At 38.7% G+C, this 5,344-nt stretch overlaps 1 long non-coding RNA gene across 1 annotated transcript; it reads left to right on the plus strand.

Annotated features, from left to right (window-relative positions):
• The first annotated feature begins 2,627 nt into the window (after window positions 1-2,627).
• On the plus strand, window positions 2,628-4,581 carry LOC114148484 (uncharacterized). The gene is made up of 2 exons (XR_003596295.1): window positions 2,628-2,881; window positions 3,430-4,581. It is a non-coding gene; the product is annotated as an uncharacterized LOC114148484 (long non-coding RNA).
• The last annotated feature ends 763 nt before the right edge of the window (window positions 4,582-5,344 follow it).

A 5,344-nucleotide genomic window follows, 5' to 3' on the forward strand; every position in this document is an offset into this window, starting at 1 on the left:
ATAAATAAATAAAAATAAAATGTAAATGTTAAACTCCACCTCACAAAATGCTTAAAATTGCCTATTTTATTAGTTAAAACACCAAATACTACCTGTAGTTACCTGGTATCGATTGCTTAATAGTCTTACATGGTTTTTTTAATAGCATAATTCACGGTAAATTAAACTTTTATTGATATTTCACTAATTCTTTTGACAAGTTACAGTGGTATAATGCAGTAAATTGTTTAAAACAGATGTTTTTAAATAAATCCTATTACAGTAAGCAAAAACATCTTGTAATGTATTTAATTATGGCATATTTAGTAATACAGTCTAAAGTGTTTCTGTGTCAGCACTGATGGATTCGGTGGAAAAATCTGCCGTATTGCAGATAAGCCCCATATTGTTTTCCCAAACTGGAGAGAGGCTTTATAAGCAAAACTGGCCTAATCTAAAAATATGTTGTTAAGATTGTGTGAGGATATTTTAAAGATATAATCTCCCCTGACAAATTGTCTTCCAGGCTGGTCGCCATGGGAACAGGATTAATTTGTTTTCCACTTGTGTCACGAGAAAAGGAAAACAAAGAGGAGAGGGAACGTCACTGGATATGTTTCCTCATCCCTGGGTGTGTTTCATTATCTCCCAGCTGTTCAACAGACAGAAAGCACACAACACAACCTGCACTTTATTTTGCCTCCAATTACACTAATGTAAGTTCCTCTGTAGGCTTCAGTGCTTCCAAATTGTACAGCTAAAGAGGAAAGGGTTTCGGCTAAAGGGTCCATTGTGCTGGGTAAATCCTTGGCTTAGATTGAGATGAAGACTGGACCAGTTCCAATTAGTTTGCCTCCTTTGCTGCTTCATATCTTGCCAGGAATGGGATTGCCCAGTACAAGGAGTCATTCTTCCACACTCCAAAATACCAATTTTAATAATATTTTTCATCTAGTTTATTGTGGAAACATCTTAGTACACTTAAAATAAGATCAAACTAACTCATAGTAACTTTTCAGCAAGATATAGGAGCTTGTTTAAGTCAATTATTCCTTTATGTTACTGGCAGATTATTTCACTTATAACATGGGAAAAATGTTTTCTTATACGTCAAAACACGCCAGTGCAACTAGTACTTTTTAAAATCAATATTAAGGAAAAACAATTTACTTCAACTTGCAAAGAAATTAGACCAAATTTACTTGGTAATATTTAGTGTTTTTGCAGCGTAACCTCGAAAGTGACACGTTGTGAGCAAATTAGACAAATGAGAGTCACAAAAGCCAAACGGTTAGCTGATGTGAAGGAGCCTGATCATGACAGTGGAGTTGGGTATTCATGCAGCCATTGAGACCAGCTTTCTGCTTGTATAATCTTGAAATAAAGGTCAAGAATCTGTTAAAGGAAGCAGGTCTGCCCTCAGCACTTTGGCATGTGCTGTTTGAAAGACGGCAAAGCATAATGAGCTCAGATGAATGGGATTAGCCACATGGAGACAATTCAGTGTCACAAAGGTTTTCTGTCAAAAATCACTGTTTTTAGGGGATTTTTGGAAATAAACCAAACATGCCCATCAGTAATCCTGAATGAGGAAAATATATGGTTGAGAAAAGGAAAAAGATAAAATGCTGCCAGTTTTACAGGATAAGTTGAGATTTCCAAATGTTTGCATTGACCTTGGCTTCTGAGCTTGTTTTCCATTTGAAATCAAATTTTTTCTCCTGTGTCTTTGGGAGGTGGGTTGTTCACACTTCAGTGGGCAGACTCTATAGCCTCTCGCCCAAAGTCGGCCATTTTCCCAGCCCTTTGCCCCGTGTGAATGGATACCCTCTCTCCTCATTCACGCCCACCATGAAAGGAAAAGGCCTTTAATAATCCCCTCCTTTTGCGCTAATCAGAATCTCTCAGAGGGATTCTGCAGAACCAGGAGGTTCCTGTCTTTGTGCCGGCCTTGACCGTCTTCATACCGTTGGCATTTTCTGGCGGGGTCCGCCACCCCAGGGCTTTTTCATTTGCTCTCTATTGACTTGGTGTTAATTGGGTTGGGATAAAGATGCATCCAGATTTCAACCTCGGGTTCAATCATCCTAAAGCTTCATTGTGTGTTTTTTAGACGTTTAACAAGCAATGAACGGATGTTTGAAAGGAGACTGTCGGGTGAAATCATGGAGAGGCAACGGAGGAATCGATGGGAGACTGAAATGTTTGAGAAAAATCACTTAAAATTCATCATTTTGCCATGATGAAGCTACTACTCTGTTAATTAGTCAAGGTACTGACTGCAAACATAAAATCTTACTAAGTATTTTTCATCTAGTTTTAGTGCAAATATTTAAGAGACAAAACTAACTCACAAGTAACTTCAGCCAGATGGGTGCTTGTTTTTAGTCAATAATGCCTTAACATTGATGGAAAAAGTATTTCATCTATTGGCAAATTATTTCATTTATAACAAATAACATCCAAAGTTTAAATAAATAATAAAATAATAATCTACTGCTAATCTAACACATCGATCACTTATTGATAATCACAATAATAATTTAAAAATAAATATCAAGCCAATGCCTTACTTAAAAGTTATTACTACATTAATACTGTAACGAACTGAATGTTCTTTGTGCGTGAAACGTTTGCGCCAGTTGCTATGGCAACGGGTCGGTCACAGAGAGAGAAAGAAAAAAGACAGAATACCCGTTGTTTTAAGTTATTCTTCAACGGGCTTTCAGCATTAAGCGCTAAATTAACAACACCTACGTCTCCAGGTTTCGTTTTGTGAGCGGACTACACACTTCCGGTTACATTTCTAACGACAGCAGTCTTGGCAGGCGGTTACACGGAGTTGCTATGACAACAATGAACAAACCGCAAACTAGCTCTCGCCTCGTTCCTTATAAACACTGTAAATACATTACAACTATTACTCCATTACTGTTTGTGAGTACTCTATCCACATCTGTGTACTACCAAGATAAATATCTGTGATATATGCTGTAGTGCTTTCTGTCAAACTAGCAAAATTAGCTAAGCTAATGTAGCTTTTAGCTGAAAGTTAAAGAATCGTCTTTTTGCCCTCCAGCGTTGGGCGCAGGCGCGAAATTTCCGGACGCAAACAATAACATGCAACGTGTCTATATTGTTCAATGCACCATAATGTCAGTTCAATATTTATGTCTTTTAAGTAAATATTGGAGATCATCTCACAGATAATCTTGCTAACATATCAGGGCATTACACTAAGCTAAGCTAAGCTAAACTGAGCGGCATCCATTTGTATAAATCTGATGTATTTTAAGTATCATCTGCCTGAAACAGTCTTTGTCTCACCATTACTGGAGCTAGCAGGGTTGGGCTTCAGGGGTATAACTGTAACAAATAGAGTATCCTGTTAAGAGCATCAGGGTGTTTAAGTGTGTAATCATTTGTTGCCTCTCATCCCTGTGGACCCAGCAGCCAGATGGAGGGAAGTCAGCGCTGGAAGACTCATGAAATCCCAGCAATTTGAGAGTGCACCCCAAGGAATCTCATTAAAGCAGCTCCACACGTCAATGATGCGGCCCCGCTCTGCTGTTTTTCTTACTGAGCAGGAGCTGTCCATGACGGATTAACTGGATAATGGTATTGGTTTCACATCAGCACTGCAGCAGGAACACCACAGTGGATGTACCAGGATACCCCGGCTCTTCCCTCTGCCTCCTGCTTCTCAGCTAAGTAATTATTCCTTAAGCCCACCTACCCAGGCAAACAAAAATAAAATTGATTTCCCATTATGTGAGGCATTGCTCCTGCTGTGGAGGTCCTGTAAGGGTGACCAAGCAGGTGCAAACATGTCTAACCTGCGCGTCCTCGGCTGGTGTGTCGGATTGCACGCTGCAGCCCTCTGGAGAAAACACCACCTAACACCATTTCTCCACACAACAGTCGTTCAGGCTCATAGTGACAGAGCGAAAGCTGAATGTTCACAATGGCACACTGCTGCTTTAATTGAAAAAGACTTCCTGCTCTTACAGTTTATCCCTAACTGAATCTTCTCCAGTCTTTGACTTCGTTTCAGACTAAATACATCAAAGGATGATGATGCTGGATGATTTTGCATATTTAGATCCCAGATCACTCAGTAAATTAATGCACAATGTCAGAAAAGTATTTTGGGAAGTGTTTTTATGTTGTTAAGAAAGGGGCGGATGCTCAAACTTTCCTTGATTATGCTGCTCCTAATTGGCTTGCAGTGTGGGATACACAAGAGCACAACACACACACACCTTAAAGGACTGACCTTCAGGAAGAAAGTCATATTTTTCACTTGAAGCAAATACGGACTCTGCTGCATCAATATTTGGTCCCTTTACATCATGAAACATAAAAGCTGCTGGACTGTTTTGAGTGCAGGAAGGATGATTCTTCCTGTAAACAGAAGGGCCCTGTCAAAACAATAAATGAATAACATACTCTTATGATAAAAATAAGTTTATTCATGAAAAGCTTTCATTCAACGTACTGAACGGTTACAAGGAAATTAGAGACAAAATAAGACAGATAAAACAGTAAGAAAGTTCTGGTGTGTTAATTAAAAAGTCTAATTATTGGTTAAAAAAGATACAAAAAGTAAAAAAAAAATGCTACAGTATGTGTTTTATAGCGATATGATTTTTGCATATTTGTTAAAATTGTCACCATATTTTGAGATGAAAAATTGAACCCTGCGGTCCTACTGCCATCTGCAGAAATTCACCAACAACCAATCAGAGCCAGGAGGAGGATCTGTCAATCAAGCTGGCGTACGTCCTGCTCAGAACTTGACTCAGAAAGTTTCTACATGCTCAAGATTGTTGTTTTGCTCCATGCTAAAAAGCCTGTGCACTCATGGCAGACTCAGTTGTGGTGAACCAGTTATAACACAGCAGAAAACACAAACATGATTGACAACACTAAAGCCCTCCTCCTGGCTCTGATTGGTTGTTTCTAACCGGGAGCTGTGAATTTCTGTAGATGCCAGGTGGACCACAAGGAGGCAGCAAAGGAGCTGTGACACTATGGTGACAGTTTTAACAATAAGTAAATACTCTTGGTCCACTTTATTTTGCTTTTCTTGTCTGCTGGGCAGAACACTGGCTGTCCAGTAGATGACAGTGTATCAGACATGGGAGCTTGTTTTAAGTCAGTAATTAAGTCCTGACATAACTAATATAGATTAGTTATGTCCAATAATTATTTACTTAAAACAACTTCCTGTAATCTTGCTGAAAACTTATGTGTAAGTTAGTTTTGTTTTATTCAGGTGCACTAAGATATTTTCACAAGTAACTAGACAAAAATACATGGTAAGCTTCTTTTTCAGTTGCTACACACAAGAAAACCTGTCTTA

Source organism: Xiphophorus couchianus, chromosome 7 (assembly GCF_001444195.1).
Source record: "Xiphophorus couchianus chromosome 7, X_couchianus-1.0, whole genome shotgun sequence".
Taxonomy (NCBI): Eukaryota; Metazoa; Chordata; class Actinopteri; order Cyprinodontiformes; family Poeciliidae; genus Xiphophorus; species Xiphophorus couchianus.